General features: G+C 32.2%; 1 non-coding gene across 1 annotated transcript; it reads right to left on the bottom strand.

Annotated features, from left to right (window-relative positions):
* Window positions 1-3589: 3589 nt before the first annotated feature.
* On the bottom strand, window positions 3590-3696 carry LOC135271984 (U6 spliceosomal RNA). The gene has a single exon (XR_010340104.1). It is a non-coding gene; the product is annotated as a U6 spliceosomal RNA (small nuclear RNA).
* Window positions 3697-14915: the final 11219 nt, after the last annotated feature.

Raw genomic sequence — 14915 nt, forward strand, 5'->3', positions numbered from 1 at the left:
CCTTGTGTATGTGTGTGTGTTTATTTACATTTTATACACAACACACACAACTATGAAACTTGTGCATTTTATCTAAGTGTTCCTGTCTTATACCTTTTGTTCTCTTGTGATGTATGCAGTATATGAATTTCTCTCTGAGAATTTTAACTTAATTTATATAAATATATATATATGTTTGCATATATTAATTTTATTTTTCTTGACTTTCTGTTCCTTTCTAATTTTTCTTTTGTTCCATTTATTTTTTAAAGGCTTTCTTCTCATACTGGCATAGTCTTTATGTTCTATTCATATTTAATATTTAGAAATGGAGCTGTTAAAAAGCTGATTGGAATCATTCTGTGCACAGATGGCGCTTATAGTTATTGGATGAGAACTTGCCTTTTCATTTAGACATCTCATATTGTGACATTCTGTAATTTTTAAAGTAGTCAATCACTTTCTTTAGAGAGGAACCCTTCAAATGCCTATTTAGGAGGCTTAAGCCTGGTTACCACTGACCTTGTTACAGTAGGTGTCTAGTCAGGCATGAGCACGGCAGGAGAGGGCTCCCTCCTGCTTCCATCAGGAATGTTAAATGATCATCAAGTAATGATCAGGCAGATGTTACACTATTTCTCTAAAATAATAATTGGTCGCAGCCAGTGCCAGGGAAAGGCAGTGTCCCAACAGATAGAAAAAATCTGAAAGTGGTGATTGATTAGCAGCTTCCCAATAAGATCTCAAGAGATGAGTGAGTGGGCTCAAGCATGCGCATTAAGAGGCAAAATGGCAGAGTTTAACTGCTATATGATCTAGAGACATTTGACGGGGAAGGGAAGAATGCCTCAAGGGAGCACACATACAACTCCAGTGAACACACTGTACATGGTCCCCTCCCAAGCACTAGCAGGCCACTGTGCATGTGAACATCCTACCCCAAGAGAAGAATGAGTGGAGAAACGACACAAGACCCTGGTAGTATGCCAACACACTTGGTATGCGTTAAGTCAAAGGTCAAACTGCACACTTCATCTCTCAAGTTGCTTGCTTAGCCCTCTCCAAGTGTACTTATACTTTTCATTCCTACTCTAAAGCTTCTAAATAAAATTTCACCTCCTTTTCTAAAACTTGCCTCGGTTTGTCTTTTTGTCTAATGCATCTCAGATGAATTACTTCTTCTGAGGAGGCAAGAATTGCAGTTGCTACAGACCCATATGGATTTTCCATAGGTAACAACCTCAGAGCCAACTTGGGCAAGTGCTCTAAATTGTTGCTGTTCTAAATGGAAACTTACTGCCCTACTTTTACTTCTTATCCTTACTCAGCATTCACTGTGCTTTTTGTCTTTATTTCCATTTCTCTGGTTCAATTTGTCAAATCTTAAATCTCTTGGCATCCAGGGTTGATTACTGACTCAGATTTAGAGGAGATGTAGACATTGTTATTCATATAAAGTTTCAACAGATTATCTTATTTTTAACCACAGTTCACATGGCAGGCTGGAGAGATATTCACCTACAATTCCTCAGTTTTTCCTTTATACGTTGGTAAAATCCATGTGGTTTTTCCCTACTTCCCATCTCTGTCAGTCAATAGATTCAAACCTCTCTTTAAGTTAGATTCTGTTTATCTTCTCTAATCTCCCAAAAGTCATTTGACCATTTTTGATGGATGTTAAATATTGTCTATAATTACTGTGTGGGAGTGTCTGTTTTAGCATGAGATTTTAATTTTAGTTTTTATATTATTTAAGTTTTTCTATGTGTGTTGAGGTATAAACACACAGAAAAAATATACTCATATCTAGTCAATCAGGATGTACCCTGGGTGTTTATAGCTGTTTCTAATGAAAAGTAAAACTGCTTATTTTAAGTAATATCATCAAAGGTGTTTGAATCAGAGTGACTCCATCTTGATAGGTACTATGTAAAATGAGGCTGAGTCCTGCTGGTTGCATTCCTAGGAGTTTAGACATTCTTAGTTACAGGATGTTTATGGTTAAGGGAACAGGTCAATAATGTTTACTTAACAGATGCTTAACAGGCCCAGAAATGTCCTGATGTTCTCATATCTTAAGAATAAAAGAATTCTTAGTTTAAGAATAAGTTTTGCTTTAAAGATGATACTATAAATTGATATGGAAGACAATAGTTACACAAAAGTTGATTCTTTGTCAGGAGCACTTCTAGTAGTGCAAATCTATCCCACGATTTTTTGGCTTTATTGTCTTGTATATTAAGCATCATACCTAAGGTGGGCATGTCCCTCCTCTTGATGTTAGGAATGCCCTGCTCTATGGAATAGTCACTCTTATTATTTTACTTTCTTAATAAACTTGCTTTCACTGTATTCTGAGGATTCACCCCAAAGAGTTTTTTTGTATAAGGTCCAAGAACCCTCTCTTGGGGTCTGGATCAGGACCGCTTTTCGATAACACTATTTAGCAGATACCATCTACAATTGTAATACACATTATGATCTATTCTACATAAGAAAACCACATAAAGCATGTTGAGTACATAGATAATTGTTGAAAATAATACAACCCAATTTAAAAATAACACAAGAAAGTTTTAGTCTAGTTTACCAAATTTAACAAAAGAAAAAGAAGTAAACTTGCTTCTCTATTGAACATTCCAGCAATTTAAAAACTCAGAATTATTAAATGTAGACAGTTATATCATTTTGAAATAGATTTCATGAGACCTGTTTCTAGTTTGTTTATCCTCAACATGGTAGGTAAAGTAATCATTAATTACTGTGATGATTAATTTTATGTGTTGGCTGGACTGGACCACTGAATACCCAGATATTTGATCAAACATCATGCTGGTTGTTTTTCTGAGGATGTTTTAGAGGATATTAACATACAGATCAGCAGACTTAGTGTATTAGTCTGTTTTTACACTGTTATAAAGACACTACCTGAGACTATAATTTATAAAGAAAAGAGGTTTAATTGACTCATAGTTTCACATGGCTGGGGAGGTCTCATGAAACTTAAAATCGTGGCAGAAGGCCAAGGGGAAGCAACGCATGTCTTACAAGGTGACAGGAGAGAGAGAGCAAGGGGGAAGGTGTCACACTTTTAAATCATCAGATCTCCTGATAGCTCACTCACTGTCACAACAACAGCATCTGGGAGAAATCTGCTCCAATGATCCAATCACCTCCCACCAGGTCTCTCCCTGACACTTAGGATTACAATCTGACAGGAGATTTGGGTAGGGACACAAAGCCAAGCCATATCACTTAGTAAAGCAGATTGCCCTCCTAATGTGGGTGGTCCTCTTCGGATTAGTTAAGACCTAAACAGAACAAAATTATGACCTTTTTCAGAGTAAGGTAATTATTTTACCTAACTACCTTGGAATTAAAATATTTTTTATTTTAATTACAGGTCTTAAAATTCAAACTGAAGTATCTGCTCTTCCTGAGTCTCAGCCTTCCAGCCTTCAGGCAGGAACTGCACCACCAGCTTTCTGGTCTCTGGGATCTCTTGCTTGCTAATTTATCTGTACATCTTGAGACTTGTCAGCCTTCGTAATCGGATTAGTCTATTTCTTATAACACATCTCTTTCTCTTTCACTTTCTTTTTTTTTTATTTTAAATATGGAATGCTTCACAAATTTGTCTGTCATCCGTGCTCAGGGGCCATGCTAATCTTCTCTGTATCATTCCAATTTTAGTTTATGTGCTGCCAACGTGAGCAGTCTCTTTCACCGTTTTTCCCTCTTTATCCTTCTGTTTCTCTCTCTAAATCTCATTACTTACGATTTTCTGGAGAACCTTGAATAATACAATAACCAAAAGTGAAAACATTATATAAGTTTCTTAAAAATATATTTTATTAAAGCACTTCATATAATTGAGTTCCACTATGAATATTTTCACTTGATTGTTTTGTTACTGTCTATGGTGTAGATAAACTTTCAAAAGCATTTTAATTTTAATATCACATCTACAATTTGTTAATCTTTATTTTTCATGATGTGCCCACTTTCTTAAAGATATTTATGTGAGAAGCAGAAATTTACACAAGTTATAGTATTTCTCATTAATAAAGTCAGATAGATATGTATTTATGAGCAAATAAGACACTACATGCAAAAGATTTACAGATAAGTTATAAGGAGCTATTAAACTAGTAGTTATTATTTGGCATTATCATTTAGTCTACTGTCCAGCACCTTAAACTGATAACATTATGTGATCAGTATTCAATAGACACATGCTAGATAAATATGCACACATCTATTTGCATAACATTTACATATTTGTAATATATAGAGAGAGAGAATAGTAAAAAACATGAAAGTTACTTGAGTACTTTAAAAGTGCCCCTCAAATGATAACATACCATAATAATATAAAATATCATTAATAAAAATGCAATGAGAAAAACAAAGTAAGTAGAATCAAAGACAAACACAACTGACACAACACTCTTTTTAAAGCACTCCTAGTTAGATATTAATATCTCATTCAGCAAAAATTTATTAACTAATTACATCCGAAAGAAGCTTTGTGGTCCTGACCAGGGACAAAAGAATTGGACAATTTACTATCGTCAAGTCATTGCAAAGTTAGAAATGAGTTAGAAATGCTGAAGATTGTGTAAAACTGCCAGATTTTCTAATCCCATTGATACTATAGAATAGCAACTCAAAGAAAAAGAAGGGAGTAAGGAAATCAGGCTGGTATTCATCTATATAGAAATAGCATCTGCCTTTGAGCTTGTAGTATAAAGGTGATAATTTACATTGTCCTGAAGTTCTTCGCTTTCTTTCCTTGTAAGAGAGAGACTGCTTTTATGATACTGTTCCTTTCATTGGGTTTCCAAAAGGTGTCATGTAATATTTCTAATTTAGGTTTTATTCTTTCGGAAAATTGCCATTTTTTTTAAAGACACTTGTCACAATGTAATATCAGTAGCTTTATTTTGGATAGCATTATGCATCTTACAATGTCTTTAGTTAAAGAGCCTTTGCATAAGAACTAGTCTGTCAAGGACTTTTTTACACTGCCCTCATTGTATAACCTTGATTAAGCATCTCTCTTATTCCTTCAAAATAATGAAATTAGCATAGTTTTGGTAAGTTATGATGTTTTTATTATTGGAAAATATTCATTTTTCTGTCAAACATTATGCAGGAGTATGCCTTAGGATACTGAAGCCTGTGGAATTAACATTAAATGCAATGTACAAATGATAATTTCAATAAATACTATTTTCTTTTTTCATCACTCTAGATTCTCTAATTATACAATCACATTTGCCTTTTAATATTAACTTCTTGGATTTTCCTAACAACAAAAAAATTTTGTTCAAGCATTTACCTAACTTCTGCACCCAGATTCTGTGTGCCAAATCTTTTATTATTATTTTTAATTTTGCAAGTACTGTTGACCTCAGAACAATGCAAGGATTAGAAGTCACCAAATTCCTGGCACAGTCAAAAATCTTCATATAATTTTTGACTCTCCCAAATTTTAATTTATAATATTCTACAGTTGACTGGAAGCCTTACTCATAACATACTCAATTAACACATATTTTATAGGTTATATATATTATATACTGTATTCTTACAATAAAGCTAGAGAAAAGGAAATGTTAAGATAATCATAAAGAAGAGAAAATATATTTACTGTTTTTAAGTGGAAATGGATCATCAAAAAGGTTTTTAACCTTATCATCTTCATGTTGAATACCTTGGTGATAAGGAGGAGGAAGGTGTGGGTAACTCCCAATCTGGGCACTGAGGAAGGAGAGCTAAGCAGATCCCCAGCACAATTAGTGCCTGAAGAATATCATAGTTTATAGTGTTACTACTCAGTTATCTCCTTTATATAATCCTTTATGTATAATCATGTATTAATTTATAGTTGGAACAATTAGTGAGAATGAATTAAGGAATAAACAGCTATATATATATACATAGTCGGAGGAATGTCTAGAGCAGACATGGTGCAGAGCATGATTTAAGGGAAAAACAGTTACGCCAGGACAAGAATCTATGGCCCAGGTGGTAGTGCCCCTGCCTGAGAGGGCATGTGCTACATGGAAGACTGGTGCAGGCAGCAGCGTTCAGTATCATAGAGATAACCGCTGTATGGCAGGCTTGGAGCAAGAGTCACTCCTCCTGAAAAGGAGTTGCAGTACCTTGAGTCCAGTTCTTGTGGAAGCTGGCCTCAGGTTGGCAAGCCCGAGAGCATCCGAAGGTTTAAAACCCCTCCGGTATAATCGTGCCTAGGTGGCTGTATACCTTGTTAGCTCTGTTGATATGTACTGACTCAAAGCATCTTCCTATAGAAATTATTGGAAGCTGCCAGCAGGTGGCTGTATACCCTGCAGCTCTGTTGCTATTATGCTGACTCAGAGCATCCTCCTCTAGGAAATCCTAGAAGTAGCCTGCCCTAGGTAAGAGATGTTGCACGCTGCACCCTCCTCACTGCATACTGCCCACCTCCTTGACTGGGCGACCTAATGGGGTTGGGCCCCTTGTTTATTGCTCACTTGATTGTCTTGATCCCTATCACTGTCCTTAAGATTACCTCACTTACTACCCTTCCCCTTGTCTTGTGCCTAATAAATATAGAGGCGCTTAGACACTTGGGGTCTCACCTGTCTCCACTTAAGTGGCATTGGCCCCCCTGAGCCCAGCTGTGCTTTCTTTGTCCTTCTGTGTCTTGTCTCCTTATTTCTCAGATCCAGTGCCTCAGCACAGCAATAAGGGACACCTGATGACCCTAGTAGGGCTGGACCCCACAGGAAGGGAAATGGTTCCTCTTGCTGTCTCAGAAGTGGCAGAGGCAGAAGAAAATCCATATACTAGCAGACCTACACAGTTCAAACCCTTGTTAAACTGTAGTTCTGTTTTCTAAAGCTTGCTATTACTCTGTGTAATCCAGCAAATGCCACAGACATGGAAACAAGAACTGTGTCAAATAGTGCATGGGCTCCATTTGTAGAGACTTTTAGTGCAAGGATTGGGATACCATAGTGCTTTGTAACTTGATTAAGTGAGAATAAGTTAATGCATCTTTTGGGTAAATTTATACTCAGTAACAAACAGAAATTACCTGTATTTGGTAAAGAAAAGAATTGCAAGAGTGAATAGAAACAGGGCTATTGCTTGAAGATATTCAAACTATTCTTAACATGCCCTTGTTTGGTTAGGATTTAGAATTTATGGCATAATATTTTGATTACTAATAGTGCCTTTACTTTAAAATATTCATTTTACCTTATTTAAAATACTGCAAAACTGTTACAGTTTGTCAGAATGTAAACGGTTTAAAGAACAAATAATATTTAATTAGGAAAACCTAGTAATACTAATAATTAAAATCAATTTTTACATTTTTTTAGGATGGTGAATAGTTGCAGTAGTTTGATGAATCCAAAGTTAATCATACATTTTTATGATTATAATATCATTTGTGGAGAAATCTCCAATAGGAGTTCTATTTAAATACAGGTTATATATTCTAAGATCATTAAAATAAACATTAATAGATGTGGTAATGCATATTAAATATTTGTTTTTAGTTTTGAAAATTAAATCAATCATAGTATTGATGTCTTATTGTTAAAGTTATTTAAAGTCTTATTATTCTCTTCTCAGATGTCTTCATTTAAGAATTTATAACAAGATAGGAAAAATGAAACTCAATCAGTTAACTGAAACTAATTAGTAGAGCCTAAAGTTTAGGTAGAGCCTAGATAGAGTAAGTAAATAATGTGGTCAAACAGGAATACATAATAAAAAAAAATCAAGACCAAAATTCTCATTTTTTTCATGAAGTGGAAGTACAAAACTCTGAGAATAAATAAACAAACTCTAAAATTCTGATACAAGGGTATAATTGGCAAATGGTAATGGGAAAAGCCACCAGACTTTAAAATAATATTGTTAAGTGGAATGAGGTCAGATAAAAGAAAATTAAATAAGGCAGTATTAAGCAAATTTGATTTTTAAAAATGTTTTCAATTGTTTAAAGTCTATCATTTCATTATTTATATTAATTATTTATAGAACTAGAAGTTATTTGGAAAATCCTAGAAACCCAAATGACCTCTCTACACACATATTTTTACTGAAACAAATAGCATATACATAGAATAATATATATGTATATTATATATGTATATTAATATGTACCTATGATATATACATATGATATATAAATATATGTTATATATGATACATACAATATACAATATGCATATAACAATATATGTGTGAATAACCCATAGGTAATGAGAAATATATATATATTTATCAGTATTTTAGTAACTGTTTCTTCATAATCCAAATATGCTAAAAGAGAAGAAATATTTTCTCTCAAAAATATTTTTAGGGTTTATATCTTCTCTCAATGGCAAACCATATTTATATTGTCAGTACTACATTTTATTAAATATAGTGTAATTTTTATTCTATGTTATACAAATATGTTTAATTCATGGAAGATTGTGCTTTCATTTGTTTACGTGACTGTTGATTTTTAATAGCAACATTAACAAGAATTTAGATTATTTTCTAACAATTATAGAATAAATCTGTAGGAAAACCCCCATCATAGACAAATGGATATAGCTCATTCAGCACATACTTTTTAAATGAGCAAGTAACTATTAACCATCAGTACATCTAGCTTATTTTGCATTTAAAATATAAGGTGATTATTTTATAAAATTATTTTCTCAGTGCCGTATACTATATAATACTATGATTACAAACTCATTAACTTAAAATCCCATTATTGGACACATTTAAAGTGTTTTAATATTTTCCGGCTGTGGTATACAAATAGGAATCCTAGCTGTTTTTTCTTCTTTGATCACCTATTTAAGATATATTCTACACAAATACATGAACATTAAACAACTTACTACTAAATAACTCCTAAGTGAACATTGAAATTGAGACAAAAATCAAAAAAGTACTTGAAATTAATTAAAATGTGGACACAATTTATCAAAATCTTTGAGATGTAGCAAAAGCAGTGTTGAGAGGAATGTTTATATCCCTAAACACCTTCATCAAGAAGTTAAAAATATCTTAAATTAATAATCTAACATTGCACCTAACAGAAATGGGGGAGAAAAAGATGAAACCAACCCCGAAGGTAGCAGAAGAATACAATAAGTAAAATTACGGAAGAACTTAATGAAATTGAAAAGCCAAAATCCATTGTCATTTTTCCTGAGCTGTAAATATTTATTTTTATCATGTTAGTGATAAGAATGCTTTTTAGATTCTGAACATAGCTTTTAATATTAAATAATGTTAATATTTTTATTGAATTTTTCATATAAACTGATGTCTATTTAAACAGTATCGAGAATTTACTTGTGGCATGCAGTCATCATTTTGTAAATATTGCTTTGGATTTTGTAAAGTTGTTAATCTTTTATATTTGAGGTATAGTACTTTCTATATATTCAAAGAAAGAGAAATAGAAGCTCTGTGTTCAATAGGCATTCTTTCATATGCTCAGTTTTCAGAATAAACCAGGACAAATATAATTTATGAAGGAGTTGCATTAAATTTTATATTATGATTGCAGATTTATTTATTTTAAATCTAACTTTTCTTTACATTTTGATTTGCTATTGCTTATACAAGTAACCTGTAGTAATTTTAATGATTTTTTAAAATGTTAAATACATTGCTCTTTTTAATATTTATATCTTAACTTATATTTAGTTTAGTAGTATTACTGCTGTTAGCTTCCTTCTGTTACTTATTTTTCCTTTCTATTGTGAAATATATAAAGTTTCAAAAGAAAAAAGTATATATGATTCAAGTTTTTAAAAACCACTAAATTGAAAAAAAAAAAATCTATAATGACACTGTTTCTGGTAGGCCAAAGTGATTAGAGAGACCTATTACAATAAAGGATGAGAAAACAGTATATTCATTATGGCGTCTTAATGGTATAACAATGTATATTAAGAGTCAGAATATTTTCTACTGCAAATTAATGCAATTTTTATACAATAAATGTACCTAAATAAAACTGTAAAAATGTGTTTATTTTTCTTTTAAAAATATTTGTCATTTTTACTATGTCTTTTTGTGGAAAATATTTGAAAATTTGTATTATTCTATTGTGCAAATATAAGTGACTTTTAAATGTATGTTTTATTGCTGAATGTTTAATTTGCTGCATTAAGCATTATACATAGTGCTCTATTAGTAAATAAATGCCTGTGGATCTCTTACTTTTGTTTTTTCCATGTGATGAAACTGGAAATTGAAGGTGTGGTAATTGTGACTGCCCACTAACAATAGCTATAAGGAAATCCTACACTGTCTTGAGGTTTTTCCATATTTTCTAAATCTCTGTAAGTAATGGGTTTATCAAAGTCTCCTGAAATTTCCCAACTTGAATATACTCTTTTTGCCCGGACCCTAAGTGATAACATGTTCCTCAAAATTTTATATTTTTATAATCTAGTTATGTGTTATAATTAAAAATACTATACATACCAACACATATTTATCAGGGGCTTTTTATTATTATTGCTATTAACATTGTTTTTGATTAGTTGTTTTGGAATGCCTACATTGAGAAATTAATCATATGGCATATGTTTGAGGTTAGTTTTATGATCAGGGAAGAATTACATTATCATATTTATCCTTTCTATCATTTTTAAAAGGAAGAGCTGAAGCAGTTATTTTTATTACCTTCCAAAAATTGAAATGTTGAAGGCATTTTAAATATACTTATAATATACTAACATATGAGTTACTTCAAATTACATAACCAATGTGAAAGTTGAGTCATGAAGCTACAGTCCTGCTAAACACTTCAGTAAAATGTATGCCTGCATCATACACATTGGCATGAAAGCAAGCTATGAGTAACTCTACAGACACATGAATTTGGAAGTTATCTTTAGTTGCCCCACAGTGGTCAAGTTATATGGCAAAAAAAGAGAATGGATATCCCCTTACTTTTCAGGGAATTCTGTAAAACAAAAAACTTCCATCTCCAAATTAGACAAACTCTGTCTTTTTTTTTCTTCTCTGTTTATTTTTCTCTATGTTTTCCATACTATATCCAAATAGAGGGAGACATAAAAACAAAAAGAATTATACAGCTATTTACTTGGAAGATGGAGCTACTATACAGTTTAAATAACTCCCACGTGCTTACTTGGATAAAAGTGATGCCAAACAAATGAGTAAAAACTTTGGTGACATTTTGGATTTTACCTGAGAAATATTTAATCAGTAAAAGTATATTGATAAATCATTTAAAAAGCAGTTATACTGTTTTTCACTAGAGATATAAATACTGTGATTAAGACATAGTTTTTTTCTTTTGAGAAACTTGTAAAATAATCTAACATAGATATATAAACAATTAGAAATATGTTCACAATATAATAAAGAATAATAATAATGAGGGATTATAAAATTAAATAATAAGGAATGCTCAATTCATTAAGTGTGCTAGTTGATTGTACTCTATTATGTAATTTAAAAAGATATTTTTGTAGTATTAGAAAATTCAGACCAATAGTTCTACAAACAATCATTATGGCTAAGAAGTTCTGATGAAAAAGAGAAACTCTGAAGGAATTAAAGACACGCAAAATTCAAAATTTTTCACTTATTATGTGTGATTAATTTTTATGAAATCCTACTTGGTGTCTTTCTCTTTCTCCTCCTTAGTGCTTTTGAAACTTTCTGACTGTTATACAATATCCTTTTTCACTCTTCAATCTGTGCTTTTCTCTTTTTGTTAGAGGAGAGGTTTTGGAAACATTTGCCCTCACTAACAATGTGCAGGCATGGTTTCCACTTACACAAGACTGAAGACACTTCAGTATTCACTTACGATTTCATGAAATGTAAGTCAGCCAGCCAGACTTACAGTCATTGATCTATGAGGCCTCGTTCAGTCTAGTTGCACATGATCCAGACAGTTTTCATTAAAAAAAAAAAAATTAGTGCTTTTCAAATCACAACATCAAGAAAAAAAGAAAGGTAAATGGATTTAGCAGACCGATGCTCAAATATAATTTTGTCTCTAATAAATTATATCAGCTTTACTCCTTGGAAAGCTTATTTATCTTTCCTGTTGACAATTTGTAGATGAAAACAAATTGACATAAAAAAAAACTACTTCAAATATACACATATTTATCTGGCATTTATCTTAGAGAAAAGTGTATGTGAATCAAAAAAAAAAAAAAACAGAATTGGTATAATTAAGAAAAAAGATGTTTGATGACAAATGATATACATGTTACCAGGTAATGTATTTTGTCTCTTCAAAACTATACAAAATAGACATTTTTATTAGTCTATGTACAAGCTCTATTACTTTCTATTTAAATACAGACCACCTGCTCTTGGGGGCAATTGGATCCCCAGGGAAATAGAATATACTTAATTCTATAAGATGGCTATTCCTCTTGTCAAATGATAAATATATAGGAAAATCTGTTTTGTATGAATTCCATTATGATAAAAGTCAAAACTATGTTTTGTTTCATTTTTACTATAAAACAATTACTGTTTTGTGCAGGCCATGATCAGTCATAAGTATTTATAAAGTTTACTTAATAAATTGTATACAATCAACTTTACTAATAAAATTTATGAATACAATAATTGTAAGTATTTGTCTATATACAATAAACTTTAAGTTTATTTGAAACCAAAGCCTTTGAAAGTAAATCAACAAAATATCTTGAAAAATGTATTAACATGTAGTACAATGAAAGATGAGTTCATTTTGAGATTATATTTAATATATATTGAATAAATATAAGTGCATATTATTCTTTAAAATGAGTTTAATTTAAAATCATTAAAAATGCAATATCAAGCTATAATTTTTTTGTTTTATTGGAATTTTTACATGTTCAACAAGTATCTGGCAGTCTATAGTTTGGAAGATATTCTAAACACTATGATGGAAGAAAAATCTAATAAGGATTGCTGTAGAGGTTTGATAGTAAATATAAGGATCATTATTTTATTTGCCATCTTGGATGAAGTAAAAATATTCAAGGTCCTTAGACATTTTCTCAAAGATATAATTCAGCAACAACCAATATTTGGATAAATAATTATTGAACTTGAATTTATTATGATGGAAGTATGTAACTCATAAATAATTAGTGGTCTCATTAACTGTTGTACAGTAGTAAAAAATATCTCACGAGAAGCCTTCCTGGAAAGGTAAAGGATGCAAAGTACTTATATCCATAGGGGTGTTTTATTTTCATTAAAATCTGGGCAACTATAATCCAAAAATGATAATTGTGAGCATCTATTCTTTTTAGAAAACAAAAGTTGTCAAGTGGTCTATAATTCTAGAAGATACTTTCTAATTTACGCATCGGGTATGGTCTTAAGTATAAATAAATATGTATGTATAATTGCCATACACTTTTAATTTATCATTTTCCATTCTTTATCCAGGACCACCATGTAAAACATACACATTACAACCATGTTTTAGGTCCTACACAACTGAATGTGAAAGCTTATGGAATAGCAACTTTGATCAAGAAAATCCCATTACTTTCTATATATCCAAAGGATTACAAATCATTCTATTACAAAGACACATGCCCTCATATGTTCATGCAGCACTGTTTACAATAGCAAAGATGTGGAACCAACCCAAATGCCCATCAATGATAGACTGCACAAAGAAAATGTGGCACATATCCACCATAAAATACTATGCAGCCATAAAAAACGATCAGTTTGTGTTTTTGTAGGGACATGAATGAATCTGGAAACCATCATTCTCTGCAAGCTGACACAAGAACAGAAAACCAAACACCACATGTTCTTACTCATAGGCAAATGTTGAACAATGAGAACACATGGGCACAGGGAGGGGAACATCACACACAGTGGTCTGTTGGTGGGTGGGGGGCTGGGGGAGGGACAGCAGAGGGTGAGGAGGTTGGGGAGGGATAACACTGGGAGAAATGCCTGATGTAGGTGATGGGGGATTGAAACAGCAAACCACCCCCACATGTGTGTACCTATGCAACAATCCTGCAAGATCTGCACACGTACCCCAGAACTTAAAGTACAATAAAGGAAAAAGAAAATATAGTAAACTAACCTTTAAGCTGTTAAGAGATTGAATTGTAACCTACTTATTAGATAGCTTAGATGTATAAAACTCTTTGGACTTGTAGCAAACACTATGAGATAAATACTTCCTTAGGGGAAACATTTATGTTTCTGGGAAATTACTAAGTACAAATAAATTAGAAGATTAGGAAGCTAAAATCAATTTATAGTTCAAGAAAATTTATATGCTTCAATGTCTTGAGAAGAGCAAATGATTTGATTGAATAAAAGAAGAGATCAGTCAGTTATTCATAGTTAAAATTTTTAAAGATTAGATGGTGCATTAGTCTGTGTTCTCCAGAGAAACAGAACCAACAGGAAGTGTGCATGTGTGAGTTACATTCTTTCATGTATGTATTTGCATTTCCAGTTCCTTCATTCCTAGGTTTCTTATCTGAGGACTTGAGGTAGAAGTCTTGTTTAGGTGCGTCAGCTGGGACTTTCTTATTGGAGAGAGGAGGGGAAGACTTTGAAGACACTTTCCCCACTTGGACTCAGTACTCAGTACTCTTTTTCCATTCTTAGCCCTTACTTCTTGGTCTCCCTTCAACTCCAGTCCATAAAACTATCACAGCCTTTTGTTTTAGACCTCCCTCATTGGTGAGAAGACCCCCATGTCTGTGCTATTAAATATTATTTTTGACTCTTAATCAAATTATCACACTTTCAGCATTATCATTTCTCATATCTTTGGAAAGTTTGTTGGAAGAGAAACTCCTCTCACTGATGTACACATGTGTGCATGCATTCATTTATTATTTACAAAACAAATATGTATTGAGTCTGTGAGCTCTGGTCTG

This window comes from Aotus nancymaae, unplaced genomic scaffold (assembly GCF_030222135.1).
Source record: "Aotus nancymaae isolate 86718 unplaced genomic scaffold, 86718_ANA_hifiasm-v0.15.2.pri h1tg000006l, whole genome shotgun sequence".
NCBI lineage: Eukaryota > Metazoa > Chordata > Mammalia > Primates > Aotidae > Aotus > Aotus nancymaae.